Source organism: Durio zibethinus, chromosome 6 (assembly GCF_047325235.1).
Source record: "Durio zibethinus cultivar Kanyao isolate XHJ-2024 chromosome 6, ASM4732523v1, whole genome shotgun sequence".
NCBI lineage: Eukaryota > Viridiplantae > Streptophyta > Magnoliopsida > Malvales > Malvaceae > Durio > Durio zibethinus.
In genome coordinates, this window is record NC_143167.1 from 21,056,918 (window position 1) to 21,075,539 (window position 18,622).

The window sequence follows — 18,622 nt, forward strand, 5'->3', positions numbered from 1 at the left end:
TTATTAATGCAATGAATGTAATGTAATGCAATACAATGCAAAAGAAATATTGTTTTGCTTTGGATCAATTTAAGGAAAAAAATAAACCATAGAAATCTTTATACATTATCTAATCATTCTTGTATTGAAACCATAAAACACCTAATTTGAGCATATTACTCTTTAGCTTCATACAAGAAACTCAACAAGTGCTGACTGCCATGCTGAGTTGGTATGACCTCCTGCTCCAGTTTTTTGGCTCTTGCCACCATTTCATTAGCTTTTTGCACTGCTTTGTAGATTTGTGAAGTCAAATGCTCTATGTATTACTGTCTTCTTAAACTCTCTACTTTCTACATTTCTCGAGCATTTACTTTTATGTTACAAGTATGGGCCTAGTAATCCTCATTCTCTTACCATTCAGTCAAAATCTTATCTATGTGATTCTGATTATTGACCAATTAAAGCTACAAGCTCATTAATTCTTATTCCAAAGCCTTATTTTGCAAATCAGAGTTTCTATTATGTTCTTTCTTTAATTCAGCCTTTAGCTTTTTGTTTTTTTTTACACTTGGCTACCTTTGTAGAGACTCTAAAAAACTTTTCTTTTCATGTGTGTTGTTATTTGGTGAGTGTAGAAATCACTTCTTTGTTTTCCCATGCTCTATTCTTCTAAGACTCCACCATTTTTCTTAATTCTTCCACATCCTTCTTCGTCCCTTTAAAGGTCTAATGTCCAACCTCAATCTCTTACTTTTTTTATGAAGATCTTGCAAATCTTTTTTTAATACCTTTCATTTCTTAGTCAACTTCTGTTCTACATCATCTTTCATCATTAAAATCATACCTCAATTGGTTGACTTGATCTATCATTGCCATTTTCTCTTTCTTCTTCTTCTTCTTTTATTCAATCTTGAACTATCGTTGGGCGATCTCAAGAGTTGACAATACTGACCCTAAAATAAGAATGGGCAACTTATCTGAAACATCGATTGATAAAGGCTTAACTTTATTAAGCCTTTTCGTTCTCCATGCAAGGTATGCTTTTACTATATTATCTGTAAATCTGGCCAAGCTTATCCAGTTAAGTTGTTTCATGCCTTGATGACTTTATGAACCTCTTTCATCTAACTAGGTGCTCTATAATCAAATTCGAGTGAACTATGTTCATAAGTCATAGAGATGAACTAACGTAAGTCATATTGTCTCTGAACCATAAAAGGTGCATAACTCACTACCCCCCATATCCCTAACAAGGGTACCCATGACTTATCTCCACAACTATACAAAATAGTCATAAAAAGCATCCATGGTGCCTTCCATATTACATCCTTACTAGTAAACTCTAAAAAGAACAACATCCATTGACCTTTTATCTAACCCTTATACCATTCCTTAGTGACAAACTCCTTGATGGGAACAAAATGAATGACGAATGGCCGAAACAATATCTTCTGTTTTCCTCAAAAGTGACTTCTAAGCTAAATAAAAATCAATTGAGAACATCTTATGAATCGTCCATCACCCTTCCTTCAACAAAAATTAAACGATCTAATGGTCTCTACTAAAATAGTTGGCGAAGAATTTATACCTTTATCCAATTGCTTAAAAAAGTCAACCATTAATGCTTCTACATCTCCTAATACCTTGGGGAATATTATCAACCCATACACAGCCAAAGCAAACACATCCAACCTTTAATCAATATCAATATACTTTTTTATATGCTCAAACAAAAAGGTTGATAGAATATTCTCAACCACGTTCTTTTTCTTCTTATGTTTGTTTATCTCTTCAACCCCTATTTGCATAATCTTGGCTAACTTCTTTCTATATTTGATGGTCTTCTACACTTTTTAATAGATCATATCTTAATTAACAGACTCTATCCAGAGTAAACATGAATATGGGGGCCAAGTCTTATTGGTTAAATATGAAATACCGATAAAATAGATCCCAAAACTGTATGGTAGCCTTAATTAGTGCTTGATCAATCTTCACTAATGTAAGCAATGCCATATCCCCATATCTCTTTGGAAATGACTCTTTCTTTTCTACTCACCATTGTTGCCATATAGATTCCAACTCGACTACATCATTTTGACTCAAATCCATGTACATTGACTATGGATATGTAGACACATAACTGCCCTCTAAGCAATCTTTTTTTTTTTCCTTGGGTGCTTTCTTATTGGCTTTAACTTCCAAATAATTCTTGCTAGGGGCTAATGCTATTGATGGCTTCATAAGTGCTTCCTTTACTGTTGATTGATCCAAAATAAATACCCCATCTAAGAAATATAATGCCTATATGATGCATGCCGTAAGATTAAGGATAACAAAAGAACCAAATAAGTCAATAATGTTAGTAAATAAATAAATAAACAATCAAGCATAGCTTATAACAGAGTAAAATATGTAGTGTCCTAACTTTAGATAATTTTTTCGAGAATGATGGCATGGCTTTATCCTAAGCTAGATCTTTAAGGTTCACGATATGCTGGGTTAGGATTTATATGTCTAAAGGTTCCCAAACTAATCCTTACATCATCATCCATCATAAACTAGTAAGGCTCATTGATCCTCACCCATTACATGCTATTAACAGAAATGGTTCAATCTGAGTGGAAGTGTTTCACTAGCAAATGCGGAGGTTATCACCTCACAAGAGCATAACTACTTCACTTCCTTTTGATAAGGACAAAGCTTGGGTCTAAAGATCATCTATACAAGTGAATATGCAAAGATGTGCAAAGTGATGTGTTAATCAAAATAACATAAATAAATCATAAACACCAAATCAAGGCAAAGTAATAACTAACATACAATTTATTTTATTTGTTAACTTAGGCATTTTTATTTAAAAAAAATAAAATAAAGAAAATTAAATTAAATATCAATTAAAACCAATTGATTCCAAAATTTTTAATAGCAAATAATTAAAATTATTAGCTTGACCCTCAAAATATCCCTAGTAGAGTTACCAAGCTGTCATAACATAACGGTCTGAAGACTTGACTGCTAGATGTAAAAATTTAAAATCATGAAAAACATAGAGAGTCACCACCAATATTTGTTCGGAAGTGATTGGCCACCTAAAAATTTTATCTTTTTAATAAAAATCATTAGTTTATTAGAAAGATAATTTTTATCTATGAAAACAGAATTAGGTTCAGGAGTCAATTACGCGTAGGGAAGGATTAGCACCCTACAACGCCCATAGAATTGGTACTAATTAATCATGCACTATTTGTAATTTTGGACAAAAATGGTTTTTATATGGAATTTAATTTCAATTCCCTTTGTTTTTGAGAAAAAAAATTAGTTTTAAAAGTTTTTATTTAGGAATATTATGAAAATCTTCAAATTAAAGAAATACTTTCAAAGTCTCCGACATAAAGGTAAAATTCAAAGATAATCTTTCTATTTAAGATTTATCATAACGTTCATTTTAAAATAATAAAATAACATTTTTGTAAATGATAATTATTGATGATTCTCTAACTTCTAGGCAGAGTACCAATAATTTTTTAATGCAGTAAAAAAAGAATAATATAATTAATATCAACAAACATATATGAATTATAAATGTGCACATTATTTAAAAAAAAAAAGAGAGTTATATACAAATGATGATAAATTACAAATTTAAGAATCAGGTTTTCATATATAAAGAGACCATTTGAACTCTCTAACATCTAGGTAGAGTTTGGGTGTGAATTTTTATATTTAAAATCTCATCCTATTATTTTTATTATTTTGTATTTTTATAATCGTGGTTTTAACAAAACAAATTTATTTTGAGTTGTGGAAATGTATAAAAATTTTTAATAAAATAAAATTTCCTAAATACCTCAACCTCTAGGCGGCATTTGGAAACAGATTACTTCATAAAAGTTTTTCATGCAAATCCTTGGAAATTTAAAACGAGTTTAAGGTTTTCGATAAGTTTAAAATTTTATTAACTTCTTTTAAAGTATCTAACATCTAGGTAGACATTCGGAGCAAGCTCATTTTTATAGTTCTTCTAAAAATGAATTTTTTTTTATTCTTATATATTTTGTATATATTTCTTTTTTCTTTAAAATCATCATCATCATTGTTATTATTATTATTATTATTATTATTATTATTATTATTATTATTATTATTATTATTATTATTATTATTATAGATAACTTTAAAGTGTATGAAAAATAAAATATATCAAACATGGATTTAAGTATGAAAGCTTAAATTAAAATAACCATGAGAATCCAAACAATAAAAAAATTAACAATGCATGAATTTAAACTTATAATTAAATTTAAACAATCATAAAAATTGCATGCGCATAATTATTAAAATCAAACATACATAGAAATAAACTTTATTGGAAACAAAACTTTAAGCCTTATATTTTTATAAAATTTTATTTGTCACAAAATTCCAACTAAAGTGATTTTCTAAACTAGTATTCTACTTTTTATAATTCATGTGAGGACCCAAAAGGTAAACATCAAATCCAATTGTTTTATCCCATTGGTCTCCACATTTTGGCTTTCAATATTTACAAAGCATGGCTGCATTTTCAAAAATGAAAGACACATTTCCTATACTAATCCACTAGTAAATAGGAAAAAGTTTTAAAGGTTCCAACTTTTTTATAAATAATAGCTAAGCCAAAAAAAAAAAAAAAAACAAGATCATTTTGGGACTTTAAACTCTTGCAAAATATCACATGCAATGAGAAACCATCAATAAGGAAATGAAGATGAAGCTTCAAGTTTCTACATGTCATTAGCATATAAGCACAACAATAAAAAAGAAAAAAAGGAAAAGTTTTTAAGGGTGTTTCATTTCATAGTTAACCAAAGGAATATAAGCCAAAAGAAAGAACTTTAAATCTCCACACCATGAACCTAAACTAAAGCTTTTTAAAAAGCTATGAACTCTACCTTTTCCTATCATTTGTTAAAAGCTCATTGAAACATAAAGAAAGTTTTCCATTTTGATGTGAAACCATATAAGCAAAAGAGAGAATCCAGAATTTTTTAAAATATTCACACGTATAAGATCAAGTTGGAAAAGAAAAAAGGTCACTTTTTTTACTAACTTCTCTAAAAAACATGACTTTCCTTATTGGTTGCCTTCCTTTCCACTAGTCCTCCACCCCTTTCTTTTATTTTGTTTTTGGCCACTTTCCCTAAACTCCAAAAACCATCCTTTTTTATTGCAAGAGCCCACCCTTTTTTTCTTATCAAGAAGAAATCCACCAAAATATCTTTAAAAGGCTAAAAATAGGCATTTGGATCAAATCTTATCCAAGGGCCAAAGTTCCTTTCTTTTTTTTTTTTTTTTCAAAAAGCAATCTTTAGCCATTGGAACAAGATTTAATAGGAAATCTCATGGTCCACATTATTCATTGCAAAGGTTCGATTTTGTAGTCCATAAACCAAATGAAAAGACTATTTTATCTTTAGTATAAAGTTTTCAGTATTTAAGCCATTTTCTTCGAAATTAATGTTCCCTGCTCATTTTTTGGATTTTAATACACCAAAATCTTGAAATATTATAAAATTGAGATATGAAAAGTTTCTTGAAAATCCAAGCTCGAAAAGGCCAAACTAAGAAAATTCTTTTAAGGGTATTTTAGTAATTTTGTAATACCCTAAGTGCCATAAAAATTTTTAGTGTTTTAAAAATCACCATTTTTAACTTTAAACCCCATTAATTCCAATTAGGTTGTGAATTTTGAGAATTATCCTAGGTTCTATCCATTTTGACTAAGTTTTGTGCAATTTTGACTTTGTTTGACTAATTTTAACTTTGTTGACCAAGTTTGACCAAATTTGATTGAAGTTGACTTTGGATCTCCAAATGGGCTAATTTGTGGGCTCTTTATAGGTTGTAAATAGTCCTCCTAAATGATTTGCATAATGGTCCTATATTAATGGTTCCATTCCATTTCACAAATGAACTTAAATCAATCATGTTGAAAATGTTCCAAACAAAATTCAGTGTCTACAAAGGTTTTTAATTTTTTCTTGTTCATATTTGGAATATTTGAAGATATCGTATTTTATTGAAAAATGTAATGTAATTAAGCTATGAGAACATATGAAATATATTGACATATGATTAAGAAAATTTTAAAATGAAAAACATAGCATTGACTACATGCTGTAACAGTTAGTGATAGGAATAGTTATGTTGGAAAAAAAAAAAGAAAAGATGAACTTATAGAGATAGAAATTGGATAGAATGATTCCTTTTTCATTTCATTCATCATTTGGCTATATATTTATATGTCCAACAATAAAAAAAAAGGTTAGCAAGAATATCTCGCTAAAAAAAATATTATCTAAGGTATTCTTATCTTATCACCAAAACCAACATATTCATTTAGGCTTTTTTCAACCCATAACAAAAGTGTGGTCCAACTTGAAGCTTTGCTTTGGCCTTTTGAACATGGACCTTTGGTGGATTAAGAGACATTGTGATTTTGAGTTAGATTTGTAACATTGCTTTCCTCTTTGACAGCAACCATGACCTCAATGTTGAAGTGTGGGTAGTTTGTAGTCATGTCTAGTCCTCATTTTCATGTAGTCTCCTCTATTGGCAAGTTCTTCCAATGAATGAGAAATTGAGTGAGATAAATCCCATTATGTTGAATTTCTCATGTTGCTAGAAATTCTCTAGTTCTAAGAGGGTTGATTGGTGATAGTAGTGTCTAGTAATGGTCAAGAAAAAAAGAAGTTGGCTGTCAATGGCAAGCTTTAAGGAGAGAAACAAGGAATACCATATGAATTTTTGTTATAAGAGGAAGGTTAAGTTCATATACCATAGGACTTATTCATCAATTGATGCAAAATAATAAGAAATATTTCTCTAGTAGCTTTTGGTTGATGAAGCGGATAGCAAAGCATTTGCAATATGGTTAAAGTTTAACAAATACCCAATTCTTTTCATTGAAGAAGCTTTTCATGCAATGGCAACCAGCTTACATTTTCATGTGATTTTAGGCCTTTACAAGATTAGCCTTTAAGTGTGTCAACCAATTCTTATCTTATGCTGAAATTATTATCAAGTTAAGCTATCTTGATGCTGCCAAAGAGATAAAAAGCACTTTTAGGTGGTGGAAAAACATAAATTGCCTTAAATGGTTTCATGCTGATAGAAAAGTGGTGTGATATTATACCACCATTCAACCCGATAAAAGATGCAAGCACATAGTTGGGGTTGTTCACTGACGAAAAAACATAGGTTGAGGGTGATAGGCATTGCTAAGCTTTAATTCATTGATAACAAACATATAGGGCTTTTTAAATTCTAAACAATGATTAAGCACCTTTGATTAACCATTAATTTGAATGTGATAGGCATTGCTAAGCTTTAATTTAGTATCCCACAACTTGAAAAACTTCTTACAAAAAATATTGACAAGTAAAAGGTATCTACCATTAATTATTGAGCAAGGACTTCCATGGAGTTCCCTAATTTTTTGAGTATAAACATTAGCCAATTAAGAAGTAGTGATTGAAAATGATATAGAACAAAATGGACATATTTAAAGAGATAGTCCATCACTACCTAAATTAAAGTACTTTCTTGTGATGATGGTGAATTAGTAATGAAGTCCATTGCAATATCCTACCAAATATGATTTGGAATGGGTCAAGGCTCAAGTAAATCTCCTTGTTTAGTTGGAACCTATTTTACTTAGTTGACAAATATCGTATGCATTAACAAAAGTTTTACCTGAGTTTTTCATTTCAACCTAATAAAAATTAATTGATAGCCAAACTAAGGGTTTTGAGACATCAGCATCGTCTCTATAAAAGTACAGTGAAACTCATTAAGTAGTGTTTGTTATAAGTCATGACCTGCAAATATCACCACCTTACCTTGATACAAAAGCAACCAATCTACAACATAAAATTTTGAAGAAGTGGCATTATTTGATAGTGTCAAAACTGATCTAAGGTAGAGATACAATAGAAAAAATTACATAACAAGCATCAATGAAGCTGCAGCGACAAGAAAAGTCATCTACCACTCAATTTTGTCTTTTATATTTATATTAGATTGTGTACTTAAAAGCTAGAAGTTTGATAAACGATTTATGTTGCTTAAGAATTTGTTTTGTTTGGGACATAAGCCCTCCAAGGCTTTGTTGGTCAATGTATATGATCAAAGAATGACTAATAAGGTACAAGCACCACTTATGGACTGCTTATGTGATTGCAAACATTTCTTAAGCATAAGTGGAGGTTCCTTGCATCTAAAAACCAGATTTCTTACTAAAAAAATATTATTGGGTGATTATGTTGTGATAGAACATTGCCTATTGTTACATTAAAAGCATTTATTTCAATTGTGAATGTGAGAAGAAAAAGAGAGCTAAGATAGGGACTGTAATCATAACAATCTTAAGATTGGTAAAGGTAGTAAATGCCTTAGGTAATTATGAGAATTTATCCTTCTTTAACAAACCGGTGAAAAGAGCTACGATTATGGCATAATGATGCATAAATTTGTGATAATAGCTTGTTTGTCCAAGAAAACCTCATAAAGCGTTTAGAGTTGTTGGTTAGGGCTACTTGACTATGGATGTGATTTTTGAAGAATCAACTTGAATTCTTTATCCATTGATAACATGGCCTAAATAGTTAATAAATGTATAGCTAAAAGAATATTTTGACATTTTGGCATAAAAACCATGTTTTTCTAAAAGCTTATAATGTGATCTGACCAAGTAGAATTATATAACAATATATCATTGAAAAAACCAATAAAAAGCGTTATAATAAGGGTAAAAAAAAATCATTCATAATAACTTGAAAAGTGGACAAGGCATTTGACAACTCAAAAGGTAAACCAAAAGTTTGAAATGATTATCAGTCGAGTGAAAAGAAGTTTTATAGACATCTTCAAGAGTCACACAAATTGGAAGGTAGCTAGCACAGAGATCAATTTTAGAGAAAATTGAAGTATCATAGAATGCATCAAGTAATTCAACAACTATTAAAATTGGAAAGCAATATTTAACCGTTATAGCATTAACTGCTCTATAATCAACATAAAATTGCCAACTGCAATATTTTTTGTAGACTAATAAAACAAGGGAAAAGAATGGACTTGTGCTTGGCGAATTATACAATCTTATAGCATATTTGTAATGAGTTTCGCCATATCATTCTTTTGATTGTAAGGTATTGATACGACTTAACATTCACTGATTTAGATTTAGGAAAGTGGTGTATATAATGATCATAGGGTCAAGAAGATGGAAAACCTTGAAAGGTGTCAAAGACTTTTTGAAATTTGTCAAGTAACTTTTGAAAGTTTGGATGAAATTGTTTCTAGTTAATAGGTTGATAAATGGATTGGGTGGGCTAGATAGAGAGAAAATGGGTGGATGCAAATGCATTGTTGTAAACTAGGCAACATAATTGATTATAAAAGGAAAAAGGCTTATAATATTGTTCTCCAAATAGAGTGATAAAAAACCTATGATGGTAATGTTAGTGTAAACCTTGTGAACCAATTGTGGTTGGTTGTAAAAACACTTATTAGTCATTTATATCATGTAATAGACATTATTTTCTATTAATATATGAATTATTTCTTAATCTATAAGTTTCTATTAAATAATTTGTTATTAATTACTTGTGTAGATAAAGCCATTAGAAAACTATAAGCCTTGCAAAAGAATTATAAAGTGTTATAATTAGTTGATCCTTATGCATCAAAACTTTGTTCCTAAATATGTTACTAGTAGTTATATTGTTGTGAACAAGGGCAGAATAGTGCTTAAAGATTAGTACATGCTAAGCCTCCTTATTTATGAAGTAAGCAATTAATCTAATAAGTTGAAATATAAAGATATTTAAAGATAGCATGTGGGTACTTGTTAAAAACTAAGCATGACCCACTATGCGAGTCTAATTTGGCATTTCATTTAAGTATCTATGGAGTATACTTCCATGCGTTAGTAGTGTAAGTAATCTTTTAACTTATGATATCAAGATATTTTATATATTAATTGTCATGCCTTGATTGCAACTATAAAGGTCAGGGCACCTAATGCTTAAAAAAGGTGTTTTTGGGTATGGCATGAAACATACAATGGTAGATGAGTGATCTAGAGAATATTCATTAACTCAAGTGATATGAAGGAAAATATCTCATTTATTCATAGCTAATATTAACTGTGAAGTCATTGGCCAAGGTAGCTAAGATCTAAAAAGTTAATATAGAAGTTGCAAGATTAATATGAAAAGATCAGAAAGAAGACATTGGACATTGCATTTTGTCCTTTTAAGATATATGATGAAAGCATTGAATTAGACTAACATGATGTACATTGAAAAGTTAGTCAAACCATCTTGACTTTTCTAACATTTGGGTGGTTATGATGCGTTACCAGATGCGTTCATGGTCTAGAAATATAAAAAAAAAATTCTTAATTGAATTGTATTATATATATTGCCAATATGTTGAGTCTAATGGGTTATACATAATAGGATGATATGATGAATTAAAATGGGATTGGTGTTGTGGAATTGTAATTTTCAAAATTAAAACTTAACTAAAAGGTTGAATTACATAAAAGAATAAAAATGCAATTTTGTATGACAAGGAACTTAATCTTGACTATAAAACACATGTCTAACTATCCCTTGTAGAATGCATAAGAGAATTTGGCAATTAAGAAACACAAGAAGGAGATAAAGCCATTAGGGTTGGCGACTGTAGGGTTTGACTCTAAGAGTTGCCGTAACTTTGTTTTCCTTCAAGAAGAAAAGATTTTTCTTTCTTGTTTGTGTTAGCTTAAATGCGTAAATTAATTCAAGAGGGGTAAATTAGATTATTAAAATTTTAAGCACACTCAAATTCAAATATTAAGATATTAGATAATATAAGTAAAATAATTAACAATCAGCAAAAAAGGAATAAGGAAAGAAGATCCTTACTTAAATCATTAAAACACCAAAGTAAGCAATATATAGGCTATCAAAGCATTCAAGGTGCATTCATTAATCCAAACTCATCCCTAATTGTACAAAATCTATATTTATCAAGTGGTTTAGTGAAAATATCTACTAATTGATGCAAGGTATCAACATATTCAAAAACTATATCTCATTTATACACATGATCTCTAATGAAATGATGTCATATCTCAATGTGTTTAGTCATTGAGTGTTGGATATGATTCTTAGTGAGATTTAAGGCACTAGTATTATCACACTTTATAAGAATACAGTCCATGATAATTCTAAAATCTTCCATTTGTTGTTTAATCTATAAAAGTTTTACCATAATAACTTCTAAACGCTACATATTCTGTTTTGGTTGTGGATAAAAGAAAACCATTTTATTTCTTGAAAAACCATGATATGAACATATTTCTAAAAAGTTGATAAGTACCGAAAATGCTCTTTTTATCTACTTTACACCTACCAAATTTAGCATTGGAATAATCATACAAAGCAAAAGATGAAGCTTTTTGGATGCCATAATCTATTATTAGGATTGTCTTTAAGATATCTAAATATACGTTTAACAAGCAAATGTGATTCTCTAAAAGATGATTGAAATCTAGCATATAATTAATTATACACTAAACATTATATCGAGCTTACTTGTGGTATGATAAAGCAATGAACTAATCATAGAACTATAAAGTTTAGAGTTGACACATTTACCTTCTTCATCTTTATCAAGCTTAGTTAAAAAGCTCATAGGAGTTGAGTAAAGCTTTGAGCTTTCCTTACCAAACCTTTTAAGCAAATCCTTAATGTATTTTACTTTATTTATGAAGATGCCATCTTTTGTTTGCTTTACTTGTAGTCCCAAAAAGAATGTAAATTCTCCCATCATCCTCATTTTGAACTCACCTTGTATAATTTTAGAAATTTTTTAACAAATAGATTCATTAGTAGCACCAATTATAATATCATCACCATACATTTACACTACAAGAATATTTTTACCTTTAATCTTAATGAAAAGAGTAGATCAACTTTACCTCTATTAAAATATTTTTCAATAAAAAATTTTGAAAGTATTTCATATCAAGCTTTAGGAGCTTGCTTCAAACCATACAAAGCTTTTGACAACTTAAAAACATGATTTAGAAAATGAGGATTATCAAATTCGGGAGGTTGTGCAACATAAACTTTTTCATTAATGTAAACATTTAAGAAAGCACTTTTGACATCTATTGGAAAAAGTTTGAAATTTTTAATGGATGCAAAAGCTAAAAGCATCCTAATAGTTTCTAGTTTAATAATCGATATATTAGTCTCATCATAATCAATTCTTTCTTCTTAACTATGCCCTTAAACTACAAGTCTACCCTTATTTCTAATCATATTACCATTCTAATCCATTTTATTTATAAACACCCATTTAGTACCTATAGTGGGATGAGCATTAGGCTTAGACACTAAATTCCACATTTTACTTCTTTCAAACTAATTTAATTCCTCTTGCATGGCTAAAATCCAATGATCATCTCTAAAGGCTTCATCAATATTTTTAGGTTTAATTTAGGAGAGAAAAGCAACACAATTGCAAATATTGAATAAAGATCTAATTCTTATTGAGATGGATCACCAATAACCTCACTAACTTTTACATACCTCATTTCTCTAGGGAGACTAGGTTCTTATTCAATTGGTAGTTACTTTAGGAACTTATCAAAAAAACTCATCATTTTTTTTTATTGTTCTCTTCAATGTCATGAGATGTATCATCGATATTTCCTTTATGTATACTTATATCATCAACATGAAAAAAAAAAACTTTTTCGAAAGAGGATTAAATTTATCAAATATGACATGTATAGATTCCTCAACAATCAAAGTTCTTTTGGTAAAGACTCTAAAAGTTTTTGAATTCAAAGAGTACCTTAAGAAAATGTCTTCATAATTTTTCGCTTCAAATTTTTTGATATTGTCTTTTTCATTGTTCAAAATAAAGCATTTACAACCAAAGTGGTTAAAATAGCTTATGTTAGGCCTTTTACCATTAAAAAGTTAATATGGAGTTTTCTTTTAAATTGGTCGAGCCATAACTCTATTTATGATATGACGAGAAGTATTTATGACTTCCACCTAAAAATATCTAGGTAAATTATTTTCACAAGCATGGTTATAGACAATTTTTTTTAAGTTCTATTTTTCCATTCTACTATCCCATTTTATTGAAGAGTTCTAGCCAAAAAATTATGCCTAACACCATTTTCACAATAAAATTCATTAAAACCAAGATTTTTAAATTCTTTTTCATGATCACTTCTAATATGATAAATTGCATATTCTTTTTTAGTTTGAATTTGTTTGCTAAAAGTGATGAATTTTTACAAAGCTTCATTCTTACAATGCAAGAAGAGAACCTATGGATATCTAATAAAATCATAAACAATAACAAATCCATATTATTTACCATCAAGGCTCATTGTTCTAGTAGGACCAAAAAGACCAATGTGAAGTAATTTAATGGCCTTTTAGTTGAATTACAATTTTAGGTTTGAAAGAAACATTTCTATGTTTTCCTTCACATGCATTACAAACCTTTTCATTTTCAAATTTCAATTCTGGTAAGCCAACTATTAAATAATTTTGAGAAAGTTTTGAAATCACATGCATGCTTGCATGTCCAAGTCTCTTATGCTAAATCTAACTTTCATTTTCTTTTTAAGCTATAAAACAAACAGTTTTAGAATATAAATCATCTAAATAAACTACATAAAAATTTCTTTGATGATATCTATTAAAAACAAGTTTGTTAGTCTTGTCATTAATCACTTAACAACACAAATTCAAAAAGAACTTCAAAATCTTTACTATACATTAACTAATACTAATCAAGTTATGTTTGACTCCTTTAACAAGTAAGAAATTCTCAATATTCATGGAAGTATTGTTACCAATGAAACCAATTCCTTCAATTTTAACTTTGAAGTTGTCTCCAAATATAACATCTCTATCACATTTAGGCCTTAAGTCCTTGAATTGATTATTGCCCTGAATTATTTGTCTTGAACATATACTTTTAAGGCACCATGGATTATTCTTGCTTGAATTTATCTTGTAACTATGTTCATCCACTGACAATGACAATCAAACTTTTGCTTTAGGTACCCAAATTTTCTTGGGTCCCTAAGTGTTAGTACTTATAATTTTGTGCCTTTTGGAATCTATTTCATTTTGGTAATCTCATCTTGAGATGTCTTGATTCTTTTTAGAATTCGCATACTTCTAATGAGTTTACTTCTATAAGTGACTTTCTTTAAAGAACAATATTGTATAGAATGACTCAATTTATGACAATATGCATATGAACTAGATGTTTTAATTCAATCATTTACTTTAACAAAAAAGTTCTTTAATTGAGTTTTATTATCTTTACCATTATATCATAATCCATCTTTGTCAACAAAAAGCTATTTAAGTTTCAAGCAAGTCATTTGGCTTTTGATGTCCTATATAAAATCTAGAAAAATTTTTTTGTAAATTCATATTCTTCCTAGTCAAATCTTTAACATTGAATTTCAAAACCTTAATTTCCTTTTCCAATTCACTCTTTGTCTTAGTCAAGAACTTATTTTCTACTTTCAATTTGAAAATCATTTTTTTATACTTCATTTCATTATTTCAAATTCCATGGTCAAGTCATTAAAGGTATCTTACAATTCATAAAATGTATATGGATTTGAATCATTAGAATTGGAAGTTACCTTGAGCTCATCAAGAGCCATGAGACATTTGTTGGTCACTTCCTTAGTATAAGAGTCATTATCATCAAAAGTATCACTATGACTTTATATAGCCACCATTACCTTCTTCTTAGGCTTTTTTGCATTTTGTTTCTTTCACAAAAGATAATCAAACTTGATATGACCCAATTTCTTACACTTATAGCATATAATTGGATCATTTTCTCTAGATTTTTTTTATCATCTTCTTTTGAGGTCTTGTTTTATTTGAAAATTTTTTCATCGTTATGAACTTCTTAAACCTTTTTACAAATATAACCATTTCATCATCTTTATCAACCTTTTCTTGTTCAACCTTTTATTCTTCTTGAATGGTTGATTTCAAAATAATTCTTACTTTTTTTGTATTTTCTTGCCCATGTTCATTTTTATCTCATAAGTTAAGAAAGAACCAATAAACTCATATAAGGATAAAATGTGGGGATCTTTGGACTCCTCAATGGAGATTACCTTTCCTTTTTAAGTCTTTGGTAGACTATTTAACAATTCTTTTACCATTTCAATAATATAATAAGTCTTACCAAGAGCTTTTAAGCTATTGATAAATATCAAAGAAGTGATTTGACTTATCCGTAATGCTTTTTTCTAGTTTTTAAAGAGTCCATAATCAAGTGTGAGCATGATGATCTTTGATTCCTTAACTTAATTTATAACTTTATGCGTGATTACTAAGTTGTTCCAAAAAACTTGCTTGGCATTGTCATAGAATGAGACTTTATTGCATTCACTTGGACCTAATGCTCAAAAAAAATTATGCATAGCCATTAGATTGAGTTGGGCCATGTTGATATCATTGGCATCCCACTCATTTTATTCTTTGATGATTTCTCTACCTTCTACCATCTATTTTGGAATGAGAGGACCATTTACAATCACCCTTCACAATTCATAATCATTGCTTGAATAAAAAGCTTTATCTTTATCTTTCAATATGAGTAATTCTTACCAATGAAGAGTGGAGGCCATATAATAGAGAGATTTTCACTACGAATGAAAGTAGTAATCATTTTAAGGGTGATGATACACTTCATGTTAGATATCTTCCACTTCCTTTTTGTCTCCATATTTTTTAAACTTTAAAGCCATGTGTTCTTTTTCACCACTTTAAACAATATTGATTTGAGTCACAGGATCTTTCTCACAAGGTTGCTAGACCTATAAAAGATACCAAAGCTTTCATTCCAATTGTTAGATCAAATGTGTAAATCAATCCAATATGGGTGAATTGGATTATCAAAATTTTAAGCACACTCAAATTCAAATATTAAGAATTGATAATATAAGATAATAAAAAATAAGCAAGAAATGAATAGGGAAAAAAGATCAAACATAATGGTGCATAGGGGTTCAACCCTTCTCTAGGAAGGTGCCTACGTCTTCTCCCTTAGCTTTCTTAGCCAAGTTTCAAATTCATTAGTAGAATGTTGTTTTATAAGTTACAATCTCTATCTTTACACAGCACAAGATACTAACCTCTACCCTTTGTAAGATTTTACCCAACCTCACTACAAAGCTCTCAAAAGGATACCACATCTCTTGCCTATAATCCTATTTGGATATTAAAGCAATTTGTAAGCCAAGAAAACCTCTAATAAGCGGGTGTTTACAAGATTTAAGTACCAAGATGAAGAGGTTATACAATAAGAATCTTAGCTTGAATAATATAAGAATTTTTTTATTTACTTTTTGCTTTTTGAATGCTCTAGAAATGAAAAATCTTGACTTATGATGCTTTGAATGTAATCTCTTAATATTAAATGTGTTAAAGGCTTTCTTTTGATGTGGTTTTTTTTTTTTTATTTCTAGTCATTGTGAGTCATTGAAAATGAGAAATAACCATTATTTCTTTCAAATTTTATCTTTATTCGTACTTTTTTAAGTGAGGGGATCAATCCTTTACCTTAAGTGATCGATCCTCATGCTTTAAGATAAAAAAATGTAACCATTAAAAATGCAGGGATCCATTGTGGATTGATCCTCTAGCTTAAAAATAAGGGAAGAGCGTTCTGACTTTAAAGGTCCTATTATTTAGGGGATTGATCTTTCTATATATATGATCGATCCTTAATCTTAAAAATAGAAGATAACCATTCCAAAAGTAAGGAGATTGATCTTCTCTATTGGGGTCGATTCTTTCTTCCTAAATTTGTATATTTTGACATTTTGACCAAGGAAAAATGATTTATTTTTCTCAAACATATATTTACCAATAATGTTCATTTTAAAAGAGTAAATTTATTAGAAAATTAGAGTCTAATAACATTTTGTAATTTTTCAAAGAATTCAACCAAAAGTAATTTTTAAGAAAAAATTTTCTAAGTGGTATAAGTTGGAAAATCATTAAATTTAACTTAATTTTAGGTTATATCAAAACTTAGATCAATTCAAAGCTAACATTTTGTGTTGTTAAGATTATCAACTGCTAGTTGTGAAAGTCACAAACAAAGGGAAGAATTTTGAATCCTAAACTACTAGCATAGTATTTGGCTAAACACAATCCTAATCTTTAAAAGATTTTAATTTCTCATATCTGTGGATTACTGTTAGAGGCAAATTCTTGGACGACTTTAGTTTGCATCAATTGAGCCTTGGTGTACAAGATAACAGTGGAGGATGTTGAGTTTTGGATTATGTATAAGATAACAACTGGCTAATATTTGTTATATACTTTGTATGCTTACTGATAGAAAGGTTACAACAAATTGATCCTGTGTGTGGATTTGGTTTTCTTTGTTTATTTTGTAGCTCATATTCAATTTTTGAATGTATGTTTATATGACAAGTATGGTCAATCCAATAGGTAAACTATCATGTAAAAGGCATAAAAGTTCAAGACAATTTGTCTTAGGTGAGAGAACCACAAAATACTCGATATGAAATCAACCTCGTAAACATCTAATAAGAAAATATCCAATTGAAATTGATGGCCTTAAAGGTCCAATGTTACAATAAAGCAAAGCCCAATGCAAGTTAAAAAGTTATTGTTGCCAATAATTACAAAGAAAGATGACATAGGTTGAGCCAACTGGCTTAGGTGTTTGGCATTCCGAGTTCGAATTAGGTTGTGGGCACTATCAGAATCAATTAAAACAAAGACCTAATCCCCAAAATTGTGCCATGATTGGCCAAAAATATCTTGGAGAGAAACCTAGATTGAATAAAGGTCTTTTTATGAAAAACAACAAAGTGGTAGTTGTAGCTAAAATGATGTCAATGATAAAGCCATAGAAGAGTTATGTTTAGTCAGGTCTAAAAGAAGTGGAATGTCATTAGCCTGGATTAACAAAAATAAGATTGTCTAACAGTGGTGCCTAATTTATACTGGTCATTACAATTGAAATAAAGGCCTTTCACTCGACATGCTTTCATTTCAAAAAAAGATAAGCATGATAGAGGTGGAAATTGTTTGGTTGATGTTGGAGGGAGGAAAAATTCTAGAAATACCATTATGAAGTTGATTGTGAATCCAAGAGCTTGAATTCTGCAAGTTTAGCAAGACCTAAAGCTTGGGTAAAAGGTTGGGGTTATAGAATGAAAAGGTCATGTTGAATATTTGGGTGTAAACCTTAGAGAAAACGCTAAGCAAATACTCAATAAGAAGACCCCAGACACAATTGAAAATATTTTCAAATTTGATTTAATACTAAGTGACTTTAAAAGTTTGTTTGAGATTGAAGCATGTGGCATGATGATTAAGATAAAGCTAAACCTGAATTAAGAATCATGGAGTTGATTTAGTGCATCTATTAGTACCAACTTAGTGCTTAAATTATCATATAAAAGGTAGCAATTGACAGGCATTAAGTTCAAAGAATAACATGAAACTCAAAATAGTTCTCAACATGGAGAAGCCAATCTAGCTAATTAAATAAA